Source organism: Mustela putorius, unplaced genomic scaffold (genome assembly GCF_011764305.1).
Source record: "Mustela putorius furo isolate JIRA1106 unplaced genomic scaffold, ASM1176430v1.1 tig00003944_pilon_pilon_pilon, whole genome shotgun sequence".
NCBI classification, from domain to species: Eukaryota; Metazoa; Chordata; class Mammalia; order Carnivora; family Mustelidae; genus Mustela; species Mustela putorius.
Genome location: NW_025422088.1, coordinates 2,734,937 through 2,757,440, shown reverse-complemented (window position 1 = coordinate 2,757,440; position 22,504 = coordinate 2,734,937). Strand labels below are relative to the sequence as shown.

General features: G+C 33.6%; 1 protein-coding gene across 45 annotated transcripts in view; it reads right to left on the bottom strand.

The window, feature by feature from the left end:
- The window catches only part of PTPRD (protein tyrosine phosphatase receptor type D), a 2,277,302-nt gene that overhangs the window by 955,445 nt on the left and 1,299,353 nt on the right, over positions 1 to 22,504 (bottom strand). Inside the window, exon 1 of one of the 45 annotated variants that reach the window (XM_045069787.1) lies at positions 21,615 to 21,632. The exons of the other annotated variants lie outside the window; for them this stretch is intronic. The gene's annotated coding sequence lies outside the window, so the exon portion shown is untranslated. Of the gene's footprint in view, positions 1 to 21,614; positions 21,633 to 22,504 lie in introns of those variants that run through there. 45 annotated transcript variants of the gene reach the window in all.

Below are 22,504 nucleotides of genomic sequence, written 5' to 3'. Positions count from 1 at the left end.
CTTGGTGCCTTGTTCTTACCTGACCTATAAGTTTTGTATCTCGTCTGTTCTTTTTTCCTTGCTCCCCCACAAACACAACACAAACACACCACTTTCCCATAAAGTGTAGATGAACCCTCAAGAAATTATTGTTAGTATTGCTTTGAAAAAGAAACACAACTTATAGCAGAATATCAGCTTGCAGAAGAAGATCACAAGACATTACGTGGTATCAATAAAGCAAAATTATCCAGTTCCTAGATTTATTTATTTCATCGATCCACATTTTTGCCTCACAATGTATATTCTATTATTGCTAGTTTTGGGGTCTGACAAATACTATTCCTTGATCTACCTTTCCTCGGGCTCCTCTGAGCATTCTGTTGAATTAGATCTGACTTTGGGCTTTCCCCTCTGTATTTACAGAATCCACATTGAACAAGAATCCTAAGTAAGCTAATGAAAACCCCCATTCTTGGCATCTGACCATCTTAGGTATCTGATTGAATTCCTGATCCCCAATCCTCAATATTAAATCACTGCAGCCTATCTTGAGCAAGAATTCTGTTGAGTGCAACAAGCAAGAATCTCCTTTACTCCTGATGCTCCTCTTAGTGGCTCTCCATCCACTATCCCCCAGCCTGTTCACCAAGCCTAATAAATCCCTGCTTGTCCTTATTAGAGTTGACTCCAATTTCTCTCCACAAAGTAGCTTCCCTTGAATACAGTCTGCCTTACCATCTTTAACAAGTGTCATGAAACATTTATGTCTTTAACAAAACCAAACTTTTGTTCTTTACTGGTCTCATAGAGTCAGAACATATTTCTTTACCGCTATAGAATTTTAGAAAACACCTCTCTTAGCATATCAAGGAGGGCCTTTGAAAGAACACAACTACATCACAAAGTAGAATCTCTGACACTTCCTGTTGTCTATGCTTTTTCATAGAATTTTTACAGAGGGTCTTTGAAGACAAAACATGACACTATGCTATTTAGTTCATCGACCCAGTCATAGGTATGGCCACCTTTTCTTACATAGTAAATGATCAAAAATATCAATTGGATTTCAGTAGTAAATTTGTAAGATGTAGGATTGCCCATCTTATCATTTTCTTTTTCATCTGGGAACTGTAGTTTCCATTCTTAATTCAGCTCAAGTTTAATATGACATGATTTAAACAGGAATCTGCCTTCTTGAGAGGGTTCATGGATTGCCCTCTTACAAAGGAAAGATGTTTTTATCCTATATAGAATTTAATTTGGAATCATATTATGGGTTTGATGTGTATCTAAAAACCTTCCCTATTATCATAGCCATCTGCAAATGGATTGGGAAAATAAAATATTACTCTGAAAAGCAACTATCACCTGGGATTCATTGTAAGTCTCATTTCTTCCAAACTGCATATACCAAGCAACATCCTTACACAGGTGGTTACTTTTTTTGTTTGTTTGTTCTGCTGATCTTTTGAAGTAGTGCTTAGAGAGAAAGTAGGAGGACAGGAGGGGATTTAATAACAAAGCATGGTAGGATGTGCTATAGTGAGGACAGTCAAAATAGCATGACCATAGATGCATACCTTGTAGTATTGGGACCTTTATTTGGTTTTCACACCTGCCCTAGCACAAAGCTATTCACAGCATGAGGCCTTGCCTTTTGTTTCTCTCCTTGTTCCTGACCTATCCTCCCTTCTTTGGCCTGTATTGTCTGCAAATGAAATGTGCCAAAGTTAACGGATACTCTATAGGTCATCTTCCTTGAACAGAAATCAACAAACTTGATTTAACAACTGTGTCTTTAGCAGAAAAGGAAAAAAAAAACGTCTACTTAATGGACAGTTACTATACTTATTGGACAGTTACTGTGCATCTACTATGTGTATAGCATTTTCACATATTTTAATCACATTTTACTCTGGAGGAAGGCCCATGTTTGATATAAAAATTAATACCACAAGAGAGTAAATAATTTAGTAACTTTAGCAAATAAATATCACTATTCAGATTCAAACACTTGTCTATTTGATTCCAAGTTTGCACTGTGCTAAATAGGAAAAGGTAAATGCTAGCAATTACTAGCATTTCTTGTGTGTTTGTGCTGCTTTTGTTAAATTAAACTTAATTTAAACTTAAAACAACACTAATAAGTCGATGTTCTCATTTCTAACTCCAATCCCTAAACAAATAAATAAATAATTTGAAAATCCCAAACCAAACCAAACAACTAGAAGTGCAGAGAGAGTAAATAAATTGTACGAAGTCATAAAGCCAAGAAGTGGTTGAGCAAACATTTTATCCCATGTCAAACACTAAATCATTGCGTTTTGTTGCTATATAACAAAAGATGCATAAATCCCCAGGAGAGGTCTGAATATTATGTACAACTGCAAGCATGTCAACAACAAAACCAACACTGGGCAAAATCACCCAAAGACTTCAAAAACAAAGGAGTCACTCCAGTGTTTTTACATTTGTTTAGTTTGGGATGTTCTCTAGTCCTGACTTACATTAACAAGATTCTCCCAAAAACCTCTGTGGCAGAGAAACTAAGGAAAGATTATCATTTTACTTAAGGAGAATTTAGTAGAATGCTCTTTCTTACTTGTGATTCTCTAAATTTACCTCATAATTAGCTGTAAAAATGAGATTGGAAACTCCTCTATCTCTGACAACCAAATCTTTTCTTAACGTAAGCTGTAATAATTACAGAAATTTAAGGTTTGGAGATCCACCATTGTTTTGAATAGAATGCACAATCAAAACTCTCATTCTTCATTTGACAGATCACTGAGACCCATTGACCTGTACTTTGCAAACGATTGTGTTCACTGACTGTATCCTAGGTAGATAAAAATAGAATATATAAAGCAATTAATTAAACTATAATCAGTAAACAATAATCCTAACCTTGCACATTAACTTTTTATCCCAGCATCAATAATAAGTTTAAAAACACATTATAAATTGCGGGTAACTGTAGTAAAATAAATTGCAATTTTAATTTGCCAGCCCTGTCCCAACAAGGGAAGTAGAAGTGTAATACCCTGAAAATCTGTTTTCCAATTAAAATCTTTAAATTCCCTTACATTTAATTAGTCTTCAGATCACGAACATTAAATTTGCTTTCATTTGGATCAAAAATTTTATTTGATCCTTAAAACAGTGAAATGAGATGTGAAGGACCAGCTTTACTCTATGCCCATTTAAAAACTGAAGGCCCTGAGTATGAGAAATTTTAAATAAGCTATCCAGGATATTTGAGTATCCAGAATTGCAACTGAAGTCGAACTCCAAAGCCATGTGTATTCAATGCATAAGAACAAGAAAATGTCAGAAAACAGAAAAATTTAGAAGTTGCTTAGTCATCATAGAGATTGGCCTCTACGTTGTATTTGAGAGAAGAATGTGGTCCTTTGATATAAATGTGTGGAAATGTGTGTAGATGATGTCCCATTGGAGCACTTGAGGATAGAGATAGAGTAAATTCAGAAGAAAACCCTTCTGGGAGGTCGTAAATTGTACTTATAAAATAAGTCTTATACCTGGAAATAAAACAATATGTGTAGTAGGTGCAGAACAGGAAACCTGACCTCTGGTTTTTCCCAGCCAAATGTTGAGAGACTTTGCAGGATCAGCCAATGATACAATCTATTCTTTGCCTGCTTCTGCTGCTAGTGGTTTTAGATTCCTAAATCCAGCTGTTCAGTGCACAATACAACCTCCTTAAGTCTCTCTTAAGGTATACAGGGTTAGGCACCTACCCAGGGTAATAATCAAGAAATAAGTGCTTTGCTGAGAGCAGGGAAGGCATAGGATGTATTTTGATTACTTATCTCTGAGAGGGCCTCCAATAAAAATCTACTCAAACTGGTGCTTCAATCTAAGGAGAACAACAATGGAACGTCAGTCGATTACCCATTCAGATAGTGTTTGTGACAGTGTAGGAAGATTTTTGTATCTTTTTAATCCTCATACAAAATTTGTTAAGATTCGATTTTATTTGTCTTCTCCGTATGTGCAGGAACAAACATGCATGCTTAGAAACATGATACATATCGATATCTCTGTAGAACTTCTCCCTGTACTCAGTACATTACAATGTTCAATACCTAGATGTCATTTAGCTAGTTAAATGAGCAAAGAAGCTGTTTTATTATAACAAATAAGAGGAAAATATTTTTTTTTCAATAACATTTCCTAACCATGGTCAGTAGTAGCATAATTTTCAACCATTATTTGTTTGTTTGAAGGTGGTAGAGATATTGGCATGTGCATTATTAAGATAGTCTGAATATGGTAATTTTCATAATGAGATTTATTGTATACATCTCCTGGAATAAAAAAAGGGACGGCTCCATTCTGAAACATTTAAATGACTGTGGGATAGGGAGATTCGATTATTTTCAATAGAACAAAATTTATATTCTGAGTTCATTAGAATGCTGACTGCATTGAAAAAACAAGTTCTGTTCTTACATCACTCATGTAATGAGATGGTATAAAAAAAATTCAGTTTTGTGGTGTCCAACACACGGACAGAATTTAAATGAATATAAATTAATAACAAAGCCTCATCAAAGAATGCAGGAGATTTTATTTTTCCCCCAGTTTTTGGTAGTTCATGATTTCATGGCACATGTCCCAGCTTGACACAATTTCATCAAATAAATGTAGAGCAGTAGGTAACTTTCGAGAGATGTAAAGAGGTTCTCATTTTTCACTCACTTTTGCAGTGCCTATTGTAGTGTTTTGCTTATAGTAGAAATAGAATAAATGCCTGTTCATTTAAAGCAGAAGAATTTACAGTGCAATGGGACTGATTTACAATCTGACTGAACAAGCTGTTTATAAACCAGTGAGTGTCAAAACGAATGGTTCTTATTTTCATTTTCTAACTTACCAAAATGAATCTAAAATATCTCTAGGGCAATTTACTCTGTTTTCTTTATTTATTTTTAAATATGTTTGAAATTACTGATGAGATACAATAAGCACAAAGGACCATGACTAGCTTCCATTTTGTTCTTTGGTTCTCCAGATACCAATTGCATTTATTAGAGTGATTTACTTTGTCAGTCTCAGCTTCCTGATCTTTTTCCTCACTACAGCTCCATGTACAAGCTTACCACTAAATATTTATAACACAGCTTATCTAGATTTTATATATATTTTTACAACTAAGTCTTAGCTAAGGCTAACTAAACTTCAGTTGACTTTTAGAGTATTATTGACCTTAATACCACATTATTCTATACTGAACATGGTGTTTACCTTTTCTTCTTTGTATTCCTCTTTAGCAGCAAAAAATTATAGGGGCTGGGCTTCATCAAGCTTGCCTAATTGTAAGATCTAGGTCCTGAAACTTTTTGCATCATTACCCACAGTATTTTCTGCTTTTAGATATACAATTAAATTAGAAGAGAAAGTATAATTTTTTGAATTTATTGAGTTATAGTACAATTCAAAAAATTTAAAAAAAAAGAATTTTTTGAATTGTACTATACCAAACCAATTATATCTAGATGTATCTATTATTACACCTACATGTATTTTGCAATATCTCTGTGAGTAATTCCTAGGCATTACTATACTAGGATATGAAATTATGTTAAATACTTATCTAGGATCACCAGATTAAAACAAAACAAAACAAAATATAAAAACGGAATTTTAGGAGCTTTCCCATCCTATTCTAAAGTCTGTGTTCTTTCTACTATACCAAGATAATAACTCAAATATAGTTTTGAAATAAGGCTGAATAGAAATTTAATCTGGTGTAATCCATTTTTTGGTCAATGCATTTTTGATTCCTCAAACATTGATTTTCTTGACTTATAGGTAATATTAGGTATATTTCACTTCTACCTTGTTAAAGTCATTTTGGGCTATATATAATAGTCAGTGTAATTCTAACTAATACAAGAGACAGAAATGATTCAAGAAAATGGAATCCCTGTCATTTAGAAGCTTTCAATCTAGTTGTGTTATAAAGCTCTTTCCATAATGTAGTCAATATAAATTTTAATAGCTGTATAACATTACATATAGAGTATAGAACATCATTTACTCATTCTCTTATTATCAGAATTTCCATTTCTAACTTTTCAGTAACACAAAGTAATCATTAATAACTTGGGGCATATAATTTTTTGCCTGTTCTTTATTATTTCCATAGTTTAACTCCTTTGCCTCTATGGTTTGATCCACTACAAAAGCCTGACTTGTAAACATGTCTCTGAGTTGGAAGGTTGACTGATTCTAGGAGATCGGCTTTTAGAGATTATGACATTGATACAAAACAGTGCAGAAATGTTTTTATTTAATTAAAGTAAGATAATTTATGGTATACTTTTCTACACAAACCATGTTATCTTAAGAATACCTCCTATTAATTAAAAAAGGGGGAATTGGGATGGAGACAAACCATAAGTGACTCTTAATCTCACAAAACAAACTGAGGGTTGCTGGGGGGAGGGGGTTGGGAGAAGGGGGTGGGATTATGGACATTGGGGAGGGTATGTGCTATGGTGAGTGCTGTGAAGTGTGTAAACCTGGTGAGTCACAGACCTGTACCCCTGCGGATAAAAATAACAGTTTATAAAAAATAAAAAAAAAAAAGAATACCTCCTATTTACTGAAACAAAGCCAAGTTATTTTCATAATAATCATCTTTCAGGTAAGAAAAAAACTAGTAATCTTACACATCTTGATCAGTTACATGTTATATCTGAGGTGATTCATAACTTGGGGCTAAAAAAGGTGACTTTGCCTTAATACTTGTTAAAAGAGGTATGTCACAATCAATATATATAAATGTTAAATAGCTTTCCAGTGTTGTCATTTAGAAGATAGAGGATAGCAGACTGAATTTACTACAATATTTGTTAATGTAGAATGAGGTTGACAAGCGAGTTTCTAAAGCTTCAAAAAATACTCAGAGTTTGGTGAAGTAACTTAATTTCATCTCTTCTCACCTCCAAGCACTAATTTGTACAAAGAGACCAAATATTACAAAAATGTAATAATGCTCATATGCAAATATTTTAGATCTGTCTTGTAAAACACTGCATTTTGATTTTAATTTTTTTTTCCTGGCAATAAAATTGCTTTCCCCTTTTATAAACATGAACTTAAATTTCAAGATTTCATTAAAAATATTTGGATTTCTAATTATGGTCTACTCTTTTAATGCAGCACAGACAGTACCCAGATAGTTTTTATTTTTAATGTCATTTGCTCTATCAGGATATAAGAAAAATCATGCATAAAAGTTACATATATGTAGGAGTTCATGATAGAGGTGAGCACCTCCTTGACATTCAAATGCAATGATAATCAAAGTGGATAAACTCTCTGCTCTTCCTCCCACCTGCAGGCTTCTCGACTCATATGTTGATTTGTGCCAGCTCAATCTTCTGACTTTTCATCAAGATGTTCAATATACAGTGCCTTCATTATGAACTATAGTTTTCTCTATCATTATAAGAAACACAAGTTAAGTAAGCTTTCCTCAAACATCAGTGATTGCTTTCAAGTTCCTGAACATGCTGCAGTAGGCTTGACGAGAGGGATTGATTTATCACTTTTTAAATAGATTCTTAATCTGCAAATCAATAAAAATGTTTCACTTCAGCAGTGGCACAGGGTGAATGACTCACCCTTGAAAGCAGAATGAACTTATACTGTCTTTCTTCCTTTAATACACTCAGATTGCAATTGTGCATTTTCTTTGTTCAGATTACTTGATAAACTCCAGTGTTTGAGAAGGTCTGGTATTTCATCTTGTTTTCTCCATCAGTCAATCAGGGATTAAATGTTAATCTGCTATGATTATTATTTTAACTCTTGTTCTCTTCATTATGTAATGAGAAGGTTAACACTAAAACGTTCTTTAGCTGGCTAAAATAAAAATAAAAGGTAAGAACACACAAAACATGGCCATTACATCAGCAAGAAAAATAGGAAGAACATTTTATATCGAAGTAACACATAGTGTTTGCTGGAGTCTGAATTACTAGAAATTTTTGGAATTCCAATATTGGTCAATTAGCTTGATAAAGTCTACCACAGAGTGCAATTAAAACAGAGGATCGATTCTCTATTCTTCATACCATACTAAGGGTACAGTAGATTCTAAAAATCATCTTCTAATGGGAACCCCTTAGGTAGTTCAGAAGTCTGCTGTAAGTATTCAAGAATTCCAGAAAGGAGGCACAAGAGCCTTATAATTATCAAAAGCATTTAAAATCTTTTCTAGCATCAGTGAAATTAAAACAAGAAAATCCCAAACACCCCATAATATCTTGATATGAGCATGTTGTAATCATTCATATTTAATTTTACAAAGTCTATAACATTTTTTTTTCCTGAAACAATCTGAATTAAGAAACTGCATGGTTGTATAAAGTCCTTAAAAAATGGTAGTAGGATTTTCACTTCAATTATATCACTGACACTAAAAAAGAAACTTCCTAAAATATATTTATATGACAAGTCTAACTTTTGAAAAGTTTTGAGAAAGTGACCTCATTTTTTAACCAAATAGTTTTATTGGAAAGAACAGAATAGAAATGGGCTCTAATTTAGGTAAATAAATGTTTTTATTTAATCTTCATTTAATCATAATTTTTAAACTAAAAAATGTGTTATTTAGGCTGGATTTAAGGAAGCCATATTTTCTTTTACTTTTTTCCCTTCTGTTCTTATTTTTTACCAGTTTTTTTAATACAAAGACTACTTTTTAATAATCCGCTTTTCTTCACCATCTCATCCATGGACAATGGGAGAAAGAAAGGAGGTGGGGTTGAGTATTGTCTTTTTATTTAAAGAAATGTTTGTTGAGAGTCCCACCCAGTGGAGATAAAACTTATTTTTAAAGAGATAAATCTATTTATGAGAATCCCCATTAAAAATACAGCACTCACAATGTTATTGAAATAAGATAGGGAGGAAAGCAGAAGAGAAAATCAACACTGTTACAAGATGTTTGGTTAGTCTTCCTAGTCCTGACCATACTTATATGACAACTCTAGGACACATTGGTCCTTTATACCTGCCTTCTGAGTGACACCATCTCATTCACTTATCTTGCATGATCTTCCTGATCTTCTTATACTGCATGGCTTGGATAGACTTTCCTCGTGGCCAATGAACAAGATCAAATGTAATTCATTTTTGTATATTCAGGGTGGTGGATATGTGGCAATTTTTATATATAAGTATTTTAAGTAAACCCATAATGCAAAATCTTTTTTGACAATATTTTCCAAAAGTGGGAGAGTAAAGTTTCATATATATGCATGTAATACATGGATTCGAAGATACACCACAAAGGCCTTTGAAGGAAGAGTTTATGCCACTGGTTGACCATAACAAGACAATAAAGCATACAGCCCTAAACTACTTCTATTTTATTATTCATCTGCTTACCACAAGCAGCATCTCAGGGAAATATCTCAATAGGATAGCACATCACTCTGTGTCTAAGATTTTCTTCTCTTATATTACCTACACATCACCTTTGTGAGGAGGTATGGGAAGCTTCCTATTTCTCTTCAACTATTTTCTCTTAATTAGACAATTTTATTTTTTTCAAAAATTTTATTTTTTTCAAAAGCCATAAATATTCTAAATAAGACTATTGTTTATCTGAATTACCTGAAGAGGCTTCTTGTTTAAACAAGAAAATGAAAAGACACTGACTGCCTTTAATACCTGTTAGTCATAAATATTCAAGAAATTTAGTCAGTGATCACAGTATTGGTGAAAAGTATTTAATGAGAATTCCTAGGTGCTCAACATTGAGTTACGAATTGACATCATGAATTAGATATCTTCTTATAAAATCTAAGTATGATATGAAAGTATAAAATTCCAACTACATGTTCTTATTTGTTTTTTCCTCATGATTCTAACTCTATGTTGCACATACACTATTCTGACCCTAAAGAAATATAAAACGTATTTCTAAAACCCAGAGGTCATTCAAATAGGATTATGTTTTATTAAAATGCAATATATGAGTATTTGATTCTGACATAAAATCATAGTTAGAAATTAAATATAGTGGTTTAAAATCTTAAGCCTCAGACGAAGACTGACCATATGCATTTATATTCCAGTTTTCCAGTATTTACTTGTTATGTAATAATAACAAAGTAATTTATTTTCTCTTTCTTGGTTTATGCATTTGTACAATGGGTCTGTCTCATATGGTTGTTGAGAATATTAAATGAGATCATTCATATAAGGTGCTTAGCACACTGTAAATGCTCAATATATATCATCTATTTTTCTAACTTTATGGTAATAGCTAATTAACTTGATTTTGATTGAGGCACTTTATTGCCCTCATTAAAATATACATTAATCCATCATCCAATATTTATTGGCAAGGCACTCTGGGAAAATTACAGTCTTAAAAGTATTTGCCATAAATAATCACCAAATCATTGGAAATCCTGACTTCCTGAGGCTTGAATAGTTAAGCAGTTATTCTAATTATGCAAGGCTTTAGGTATTCAAGTGAACTCATGACCTGGAAAATGGACATGCTTCAGAGTTCAGTCAACAAAATGGTATGAAAGATACTATAGCTGAAAGATGTTTTTAAATATTGTGCACCAGTAAAGAGTATTATGACTTTTAACAGTGAAATCTGTTGCCTTCATGTGCTATTAAAATTCAAAATGATATTATTGAGTGTTTACTTTGGACCAGGGATCATGTTAATGTTTTCCGTACATGGTTGCATTTAATTCACAATTTCCTACCAGAAGAGTATAAGTATCATCTTACAAATGAGAAAGTTATAGTCCAGAGAATCATTTTTCCAAGTAACATAGCTAGAGCAAACCTGGAATTTGATCATAGATTTAACTGTATCATGCCACCTCTCAAATATCTATTCTGCATTTGAGAGACTTGGTGTCATCTTACACAAGGGACATATGCATATAGCAGCAAAGGTCTTAGAGTAACACCTGTGTACAGCAAGTCCTCAGCCGTATCATTTGGATCACTGCTGTCTTATTAAATAAGTAAATCAGTGCAATGCTAAATAAATGAAGAAGGTTCTTGGTTTGGAAGAATTTAACATTTACAGTTTCAACTATTTTATAGAGATTTCAAAGTCCATGGACACTAATAATTTGTAATTTTGTTGAGGTGAAAATTAAAATATATCCCACTATACTGCATGTAAGAATAAGTCATAGAGAAAGTGAGGACACCTAACTAAAATAGCATAAGCATTTTGATACATTACAGTGTTTCTGTGCACAGATACTTGGATCAAGTGATTTCTAGCAATCTCTATAGTTTAAAGTTTTAATTTTTAAAAGATGTTATTTATTTATTTATTTATTTATTTATTTTAGAGAGAGAGCATGAGCAGGGTAAGGGGCAGAAGGAAGGGGCAGTTGGGAAGGGGGAGAGAGACTCTTAAGCAGATACCCTGCTGAGCTTGGAGCCCAATATAGGGCCCAATTTCATGACCCCAAGATCATGACCTGAGCCAAAACCAAGAATAAGATGTTCAACCAACTGAGCTACCCAAATGCCCTGTAAGTTTTCTTTTTCTAATAGAAAATAAGTTACCAGAGTTGGTATGAAATTTACTTTCTTCAAATTTTATTTTCTTTTTCAGTGTTCCAAGATTCATTGTTTATGCACCACACCCAGTGTTCCATGTAGTACGCGCCCTCCTTAATACCCACCACCAAGTTACTCTTTATTGTACTATTTTTAGCATTAAATTGAAATATTTTGAGTGTTACTGAAAGCATCATCCTTGTGAAAGAAACTACTATGATTTGAATAAGAAACTACTATCAAGATTTGAATAAGATTTTCCTCATTATACTATTCAAATATTTATTCTGTGCATTAACAAATGAGAAAAGTCAGCCTGCCTTATTAAAAAAAAAGGAAGGAAAATAAAGCTTTATATGGTTAGATCAATAAGGATAATAATGTTTACAAACTACACTGAGATTTACTTTTACCCAATATCATTCATTTATCATTTTATTCCTTTTTTACTTTCATTTTAAATTAAAACAAAATTTAAACAAAATTTAAAACAATGCTAGGAGATGAATGGAATTAGAATTCTGTCAAGGTGAGAAAATTGAGACTAAGCAGAGTTAAGTAACATGCTCAGTACTAATACATTAAATCTGATTCAGGTGGGGTCATTTAATTCCAAATTATGTTTCCATTTTAACAATTTATTTTGCTAAGAATTGTTTTAAGGTTTTTAACTAATATTGATATCTCAAGTGAATTCAAGAATCATTATATTATTCTTCGCCCGCTCCATCCCTGCAACCAAATGTATTTCTTTCATACTAATTATGGTGATAGTGAGGACATCTGATTTCACTTTGATAATTCCATACTCACTTTCTTAACTGAACTCACAAGACTCTAAGTAACTCACTCAAAGAATTTTTATTGACAATAATAATATCTAATAATTCATCTGAATAACAGATAATTGGAAATTATAAAGTTACTTATGCACTTAGAGGATATTCTACCAAGAGGGTACTAAATAAAAATAAACCCTTAAAATATAATGAAATATTTAAAACAATAAAATTTGTCCTTCATACAGCTCTACATTTATGTTCATTTTGTCAATTAGAAAACTAAGATTTGGAGGATTGAATGATTTTCCTAAGATTGCAAAGTAATAAATAGGGGGAAAATCAGTATTAAAACCAGATGTTTGGATCTTTTATCTTCTAAATATAAAGTCAAGAGAAACAATGAAATGGATATGGATTATTGTAGAAACAATGTTTAAATAAAAAGAAAGAAACATTGAAGCACTAGAAGTACTAAAACAACAACAAAAAAAAAGTGAGAAGGTAAGATAAAGACAAATTGAATCCTGAAATAAAGTAAATTGAAGAATAAATGTCGGGGGGGCGGGGAAGTAGGAGAAACTAAAAGAGAAATAAGTAGACATCCCAAAAGGTAAAGAAAAAAATAATTTTTCATAAATGACCTGTTCAAAGATAGCATTTCATCTTATAATGACACAAAAGTATTCAGCCTTCAGTTGAGAAAGGGTTAATTGCCATGAGCACCGCACCTCTCTTGTCCTAGGAGCTAATCATTTTTGCACAAGGACTGTCAACAAGTAGCAGTGGCTTAGTCACTATGAGAGTGGGAGGGGTATGTGGCTTTGGAAATAAGTCACTAGGCTAAACAGACAAAATAAAAGGGACTGAGCCTCTGTTTACTGAAGAGGTCAATTGATTTCAAAGCATGAAGCTGTTCTACAGTTTAGCAAGAACAATCTCACACAGACTCCCTGGCATAAAATTCAAGCATTTACTGAAATTCATGGTAAATTATTAAACACTTGGCATGGACCCATTTATATTGAGTAGAAGCAGAAAGATTAAAAAAAAAAAAAGAGGTCCCACATGTAAACAGCAAGAATGTAAATTAAATCTGCCTCTAGCAGAGTCCTTCAATACCGCCGCTTCTTTTGGAATATTCCCTGTTCTGGTCTATTTTTCTTGATAAGCAATCAAAGTATTAAATACGCTCGCTGCAGAATCTAAAGTAATCAAAACGGAAACAGTTATTTGACTTTTGCTCCAGTAATTTTTTTCCCGTCTTGCATTTTCTCATTAAAGAATTTGCATTCATGGGACAACCCAATACACTAAATGGTAAAACTATGAACATTTTCACAGAAATTTGGAAGAACTGCATGAAAATAAATGTAGTGAAGCTTAGAATATGAAAGGAAAACACTCCAAAATCGACATATCTATAATAGGTAACAGTAATATATTTATTATAATTTTTTTCCTCCTGCAAGTGGCTTACTTTAAGAAAAGGCAGAAAATTAGGAAATTCAGCAATAATAATAATTAATGAGGGGTCTCTGGGTGGTTCAGTTGGTTAAGTATCCGACTCCTGCTCAGGTCATGATCTCAGGGTCCTGGGATAGAGCCCCAGGTGAGGGTCCCCACACAGCAGAGAGCCTGCTCGTCCCTCTCCCTCTGCCCTGCCCCTCACTGTGTGTGTTCTTAATGCTAATGAAGGATTAATAATAATACTTCCGTGTGGTTTTGTAATTGAGGAATAGAGTTAGATCACTTTTATTTTCAGCAGATAGTATATTTCAGTTAAGTATATTTACAACATAGAATGTATGTTAGTTTGTACCTAATGTTTATAGTTTATGTTGAATGAAAATATGCTGTTTCTGTTGAACCCACTTCATAATCTAAAGCCTATGAATTTTAGGTGAATATGTGATTCCAATATGACTAATTAAAAAGTAAGTTAGAAATAAATCAAGTTATAAAACTTAATTTTTATATTCTATTAGTAGAGCTAATTATAAATAAATTGAATGATGAAATTTTGGAGGGAAGGATGTTGCCAAGAGGATGGAGGATAACATATATTGAAGTCTTCCTGATGAAGAGGGGGCGAAGAATGATGTTTCACTTACATGATCCATTCTTATATCTATTATGTGTCATTTTACTTCAAGCTCTTTAGATCCAGCTTAATGTAGTTTAATATAAAAAGAAAACACAACCATTCCAGCCTCTGATTGTATTTTTTTTTATTTTTTATTTAATTTTTTATAAACATATATTTTTATCCCCAGGGGTACAGGTCTGTGAATCACCAGGTTTACACACTCTGATTGTATTTCTGAACAAAATTTCTGTTCTGTGTTCTTGATGCTTCAACATGTCCTTGGCTTTATATCTGCCAATTAAGCATATGCCTTCATACTGAAATATCAGGAAAATTGTACTCAAAGCTCTTCAAATTTCTTGTTCACTTTGGTGAAACTGAAAAGGTGAGGGTTTAAAGATAGGGTACGAGTGCACATTATGGGGTGACTTTTTTTTTCTTTCCCTTTTTGCTTGTTGAAGCCATCCCTCAGAATAATCCCTCAGAATAATGAATGAGAGCTGTGGGAAAATTCAGCTGTCCTCTTCACAAAAGCTCACTCAATTGTGAAAGAAAAATCTCTCAGCAAAACCTTATAATAAGAGGAAGAGCTCTCCTATTTGGAATCAGAGTAGAATAATATGGCTGGCTATTTTTTGTTTGTAAGTTCATGTCAAGAAAAATATGTGCAAAAATCTGTATTTCCCCAAAAGAGATGGTTCAGTCACTGATGACAGTCTATGCTACCTCATTTCATCTTTTCTTTATGATGAGCTTTTTTATTAAACTTGATTAGTGCTAGGAGAACATAGATTCCCTGCCCTTAACTCTGAAATAATGATAGATTATATCCTGAGACAACATTTCTCATGATGACCCTGGGTTTTAACTGAAATAAGTTAAATATGATTACGATCATTGCGATTCTCTGGCTGGACATACACAGGACAAGAAACAGGGATAATTAAAAGCAACTCTCTCAGCCCAACCTCCACAGCCTGTTAACAACAAACAACCTTCTGTATCTTGTTAGGGAATAAGGAAGAAGGCAGCAAGAGAGAGTATGACAGAATGATAACAATATTGATTACATGATTTCTACCATTAACTCCATAAACATCCACTAACCCACTATGATTTAGAGGTTTTGTCTCTGGTTAGTGGTTTCATCTTCAAAAAACACTTCATATTTAAGATTAAAGATTTGTATTAATACAAATTAATTCATACAAATTAATTTGTATTAATACAAATTAATTTGTATGAATTAATTTGTATTAATACAAATACATTAATAAAGATTTGTATTAATACAAATGGGTTATTGTTAAGTTTCTTTTGGACTCTGAGGTTTACACACAAATTTTGAGCCCACTTATTCATGTACTGTACAAAGTCCCTTCACTGATGAATATGGAGGCCCCTACATTTCCAAGTCACTTCTAGCTACTAATTCCTGTTAAAGGTAACAGAAAGGTGGCTTTTCCTTGATTTCTCCACCAATTCTTTCAAGGAGTATTTGTGTATTGAGCAGATTTTGCTGAAAATTTAGGATGATGGAGGAGAACCATGGGAACTGAAAAAAAAAAATTAAAATGAACATCAGATTTCCATGCTACTAAAACCCTTTGACTGTAAAGCTTTTTGGAATTATTCATTTGCCTCGAGTTGCTGTAAAATCTTGCCATATTGTGTGATTTCATTGTCCATTTTCTTTTCCTGTTCTCCTAACTGAGCTCCTGACATTCAAAATATATGTTCATTCTGTACACAGATCAGTTTTCTTACTGTCTCCATCCAAACCACTTGCTCAGTGACTACCTTCTATTCTGAAACTATTTTTCTTAAAAAAGAAAGAAAGAAAGAAAGAAAGAGAGTTCAATTTTGAAGAACTCTTGATAATAGCTGTATAAGTATATATATGTATGTATATATTTCTCCTCCCCACCTGCCACAGGTTTTTCAAAAAAGGCTTTCTTCAATAAAATGAAGTAGAATAGCTTTTGTGATTTGTACCTTATATATGTAATTGGAATTATGACTTCACATCAAAAAATTTTAATATATGGCCATATTAAGAAGGAAACATGTATTCAATATGAAAACCAATAGTCAAATAGTAAATACAATATAATATTATTAAAAATCTGGTCAGTACATCTTTACTCTTTAATTGTACAAATGTATGATGAGGCCATTAATAATACACATTGATCCATTTTTATTAAACTTTGACAAAGAATTAATTTTGCCCTAGTATAATCAATACCCTCAAACAGAACCAAACTCATATATGGTTATTGATTTCTAGGGAGGAAAAAGTCATTATGTTTTTGCTTAGGGGAAAAAGCTCAATTATCCATAACCTGAATTTTAAAAAATATATTAATTCACTTTTTTTCTAGAAAGAGACACTAGGAATTTTTAGTAATAATGATTTATAGAAAATATCATACAAGAGCATTTTTGGAGGGGAGAGGCACTTTAAAAATAATCTTTGATTCCCTTATAGCAATTAAGGGAAAGGTTTGCTTGTACCAGTTGCTAAATAAATGTCAGTGAAAGGAGCACATTGGGTCATTTGGTTGTGCGGAATAGATAACCTGGCCTACCTAACCAAGATAACAGCCTAAGAAAACACCAAGACTAGGATTTGGGCTGGAATACCGCCGTGCTTGAGAGAGGTCCTATAACAAACTACTTTGTCTATCATTCTCGGGGGACACTTGATATTTCCTCACATGTGTTCTGTCTCTATCTTTCTAAAACTGGCTTCCATATACTTATCACTCCTTCTAGCTGTAGTTTACACGTGGCTCAGATTTGCTACCAACTCTCGGGCTCTATATCTTATAGAAATTTTGATGTGTTCTGTTTTCTTCTATCCCTGCTTCCAACTGACTCAGTTTTTCTGTTTTCTAATTAAAATTTTCTTTTAGTAAATTGCCTTTTTTTTTGTTTGTTTTTCTTTTGGCAATCCATGGGTCATACACCATTGGCAGGACTATGCATAGATTGATTTTCTTGCATTAGATGCTTGTCTGATCCCACCAGTTAAAACTGGGTAGATCATGTGCTTTGTCAAATTTCCCTTAAAAGAGAGCGTTGTCAGAACAGGCAGTATGATGTCTCTCAGGAGAACAAATTACTATGGATTAATCTCTGATCAATACAAGGGGTATGCTATACAAATCCGAAAATGGAGGATATTTCCCTGCTCAGAATCTTAAACTGAATCAAATAACCATGGCTATCTAACACATATGGATAACATTCACAAAATAGAATTCTCTTCTTGTTCCTTCCCACCTCTTTCACACCTACTGTCAGTCACTGAATCAAATCATCTCAAATAAGTAGGTGCAGTGACACAGCAGAAGAGAGACATGTACAACAGGGGCTGTGCTGGGGTTGGAGAGCTCATCCATCAGTCCACACATGCATAATAATCAGTTCATTTTGATATGCCCGACATTATTGCAATGTCTCCTGAGGAAACCAGAGGGGGAGTTTGGGGAAAATTAATATGACCTTTAGTTGATGCCTAGAGAATACCTCCCCTTCTTTTTTTTCTGTCAATGAAGGGGATAAAAGCCTATGTTAATTACGTATTTGTTCCCTCTCTGTGGAGTTTGCATGACAGATAATCTGTTCATATGTAGAGATCAGGAGGTCTAGTAAGGGAAATGACAGAGAACAATATGCAGAGGGTAAGTTCATACTGAAAACACTTAACTGGTAAGAGTGTGGATATGTGAAATATAAGTTTGATTCAGTCATATATTTAATTTTCTTTCTCAGAGATAATGAAATTCAATTGGTCAGGTGGGGAGAGGGTGAGAGTATAATTAATTACAGAAAGGGCAGGTAAAGCATGCATATTTGTTTTTCATATTCACACAATACACTCACAATACAGATGGCTTGTAGAAGTATTTATTCCTCAAGCAGATTGATCTATATGCCACTTATAGATGTCCTTTTATATAGTAGCTATCAATAAGTTAAAAACAACCACATAAATATTCAAATAAGTATGCAAAAGAGATACCTAATGTCACCAAATATAGAAAATAAATGCAATAGTAGAAGAAAGAAAGTGTGTCTCATTTGTGCTGGATATGAAAACAGCAACAAAAGAAAACAAGAAATTAAAAAAAAAAAAAAAAACTTCTTTGTACTGAGCTTGGGAGTCTCTCCTCAGGACTATGCTCAAAATTTTCTAGCAATGCTAAGGATAGAAACAACCAGCTCTTGAACTTTGAAGTAATTGGTTCACAGCTGTGCTTATACTGAGATGGAAATATGGAAATACATTTGTACAGAAGAAGGTTTTTTTTTTTTTTTTTGGTAGTTGTAATGAGAAAGTTGTCAAATTAAACCCAAACTGCTGTAAGTAAAATAAATTACATGTGGAAATTCAATTTCTGATATTTGCATTACAGGGGTATTTGTGCTATGATATTTCTAAAAAGAATTATTTTGTTATTCAAAAGTTTAATGTTAAGGAAGCAAAAGTGACCTAAAGTGATTTTTAGATATTTTTATATCATAAAAACATAAGACATCATACCGAGGCAAGGCACCATGGCACACCTTCAGCAATTTTTTTAAAAAAGATTTTATTTATTTCTTTGAGAGAGAGAGAGACAGAATAAGAGAGAGAGAGCATGACAGGAGAGAGGTCAGTGGGAGAAGACTCCCTGCTCAGCAGGGAACCCGATGAGGGATTTCAGGGATCATGACCTGAGCTGAAGGCAGTCGCTTAACCAACTGAGCCACCTAGGGCCCACCTTTTCTTAAATGCAGGAGTTCTTAGGGAGGGGCTCATTTCTAGCTACCAAACTGTTTGAAATATACTTAAGAAGGCAAGATTAGCAAATCTGAAAGAGGGACGATATAGAATACACAGATAATTAGAAGAGAAAGATTAGTGCAGGCTGAAATAATAAGAAAAGTCTTCGTTGGGAAGATGGAATAAGGGCTTTAAATAGTGGATATAGAGTTAACACAAAAACCTTTTAGGGATGTATCATATAAAGTCTGTGCAGCAAAAACTGAGAACATGTGCATAAGAAGAGAAGAGGATGAAATCTAGACAAGGAAAGCATGACTTTTTAAGGGGACAAGTAAGAAGTTGGGCCAGGTAGAAGCTGAGGTGTGCACTGGACTGGATTCAGTGAGAGCTGCAAAGAGAACTTCGGTTCTATGTGAGCTCCTGAGAAACCAAGAGGTATGTATAAACTTCAACAGTGGACAGGTGTGGGGGTGGGGCCAGGACTTGTCACAAAATGAAAAAAGCTCTAGCCTGGAAAATAACAAAAGTCTAGAACGTGATTCTAGCTGATTAACACACTGTATGTTCTTGAACATGCCCCTTGGTTCCTTAGCTCACAGACAGTTGATGGAAGCTTTAAACACTGATCTTTACATCTATTTTATTATACACTCTTAGGATGTCCAAAACAGAAGAAAAACACCAATTTGTTATGTGCCTAGAAAATGATTACAGCGATAAGAAAATTACAAGATTCTAAAGTTTGGCATGTATAGCTTTCAAGAGAAATGGCACTTATTATTTTAGTACCTGAGTATCTAATGGTGAAGGAAAGGAAGTGTTGATGAACTAGAATATTTTGAAGTCCTTTCAATCCTCAGTTGGGCATTCTGCCAGATGAGAGGGTGAAACTGTGACTAAACTATTCTAGGGCCCCATAGTACCTAGCCCACAAAAAGTACTTCACTTGCTATATGTTGAAAGAATTTGCCTAAGTGCATATGCCCATAATGTATACTTTGATTTAGGTTTCATTATTTTTTAATTTATTAAAATCCCACTCCAATATGATAATTCAATAGTAGTTGCATAAAAAATAAAATTCACATACTCCAAAATGTGTCTATACTTCAGCAACTTACAGTTAAGTAATTAATTCTTACTTAATATTACTTAAGTAAATGAATTAACTGAGAAACACAAGAAAACACTGAAGGAGCCAATGCAATATGTGTGTGTGTTAGGTACAAGTGATAATCTAGGACTCAGACCCCGGGTATCGTTGCAATAGGGCTTACACACCTGCTAATGACTGCTCCCATGCTTGGTACAGTTTTGCGGGTCACATGGGCACAAGCGCATTGGGTTTCAGAGCAAGATGTTTTGGGCACCCACCCCATGGGTCCTACAATGAGGGGTGTTAAATGTGGAGTTCAAACTCTTGACATTACAGGGAGAAGCTGGGACTTGGGAGTTCCCTCCCAATTATATTAGACTGTGCTGAAGATGAGTTTTATAGAAAGCATGTATCTCAGCCTTTCCTACCTATCTTGATGGAGGTATTTTCTATATTTTCTCATTTTCCCACTATGGAGAAGTCACCCAGCTGGTATCAGGATTACTTTCAGAGCTTCAGGTGTAGCCGTATATTTGGTGTGTCTGTGGGAGGAGTGGAGTTCAGGAGGCTCCTAGATTGCACCTTGCTTGACCTCTTCTGGATAAGTCTCTTTATCTCTCTGTGCTTCTGTTTGCTCAGTCTGTACAATGGATCTGATCATGGTACTTTCTTAATCGGCAGGTAAAAAAAATAATACACGCATATCTCTAAGCACGCTTCCTGGCACACAGAAATCATTCAAAACATAATAGCTTCGATGATGATGATGGTGATGGTGATGAGGACAACTACTACAACTACTCCTATTCTCATCCCATGTTCGAAATTGCAGAGAAAACATAAATTTGTCGAGAATCGCAGAGAAAACACGCATTCTCCAAAGTGTCTTTAAGGATGAATACATGATACTACTTACGGTGAGAAATCAACATTAGATGTCTACCAATATGGGCACAGAAGTCAAAAAGGTAGTGATAATCATTTTAAAACAAACCCTTGTGAAGACACAGTAATTGGAAATGTAATCTTATGTTTCAGCTTACATAATGAGTAAAAGGCATCTGTTTCAAAAGCATTGGCTCGCTAGTCTTCTATGCTTTTAATATGTGCTCATCTTGCAGTCAACCGCAGTTCCTACACTAATATTAACATTCCCCAAATGACAAAATTGCGTCAACTGGAAATTTGGTTTCTGCCTGATATTCTATGTTAGCTTTGCTATTTTAGACTCAAATAAGCAGTTTGAAAAAAGCCTTAAAAAGTCATTGTCATTCCTGATTGCAGTTCATATTACATTACCTGTAGAATTTCATCCGCAGTTGAATTACTCATCACCAATCTGATCATTCTTCCATAATTAGACTCTTTTGGTGAAGGATAAACTCTGAATATTAATACCAGAAAACTAGATTTAGAACAAAGAACAGGTTGGAAGGCAATTTTGGAATCTATCATTGGGGTTTTTAGTTTATAGTCATAGAAATTATTTCTTGCTATGTGCTTTTAATGGGTAAACAGTCTGTAATAGAGAACAACAAACTCATCCGTTCACTCGTTATCTTCAGGTAAGACCTTTTCCTGCTAAGCCTTCTTGAATTGGTCTCCCCTGGAATAGTCTTTTGAATGTGGCATTTATTTTAAACTAAACAGTCAATATAGAGGTCCTAGGAATTTAACATAGTTATAGCAAATAATCAGTTATTTTGATCAAATATTAAGCATAGCAATCACATATTCAGCCTTCCTGCCTGCCTGCCTGCCTTCTGTCCCTCTATCTTCTTGTTTACTTTTTATCTCTTTCTCATTCCTTTTTAGCACAAAAAGCATAGAGATGAATTGCACCTTGAAGATAATTTAATTCGATCTTCTCTTTTTATACAAATAAGGCAACAGAAACTTGAACAAAAAAATAGGTCCTTAATTTGCCTTGAAGGCAAATTAGACTTTTGTTACAAAAAATACAATTTAATGTCCAATAAAATCTAATGTGTCCAAATCCATATTGGCAAGAGTGTGATAACATAATACTTGAATACAATAATAGGGGATCCTATAAATGTGGATAAAATTTATTCATAAAAAATAAGAAATTAAAGAATTTGGAACTTTGGAAAGCAGAAGATACAAACTCAAAAACAAGATACTATGCAAAAGACTCCTACAAATTTAACTCTAGAGGACTGCTTGGA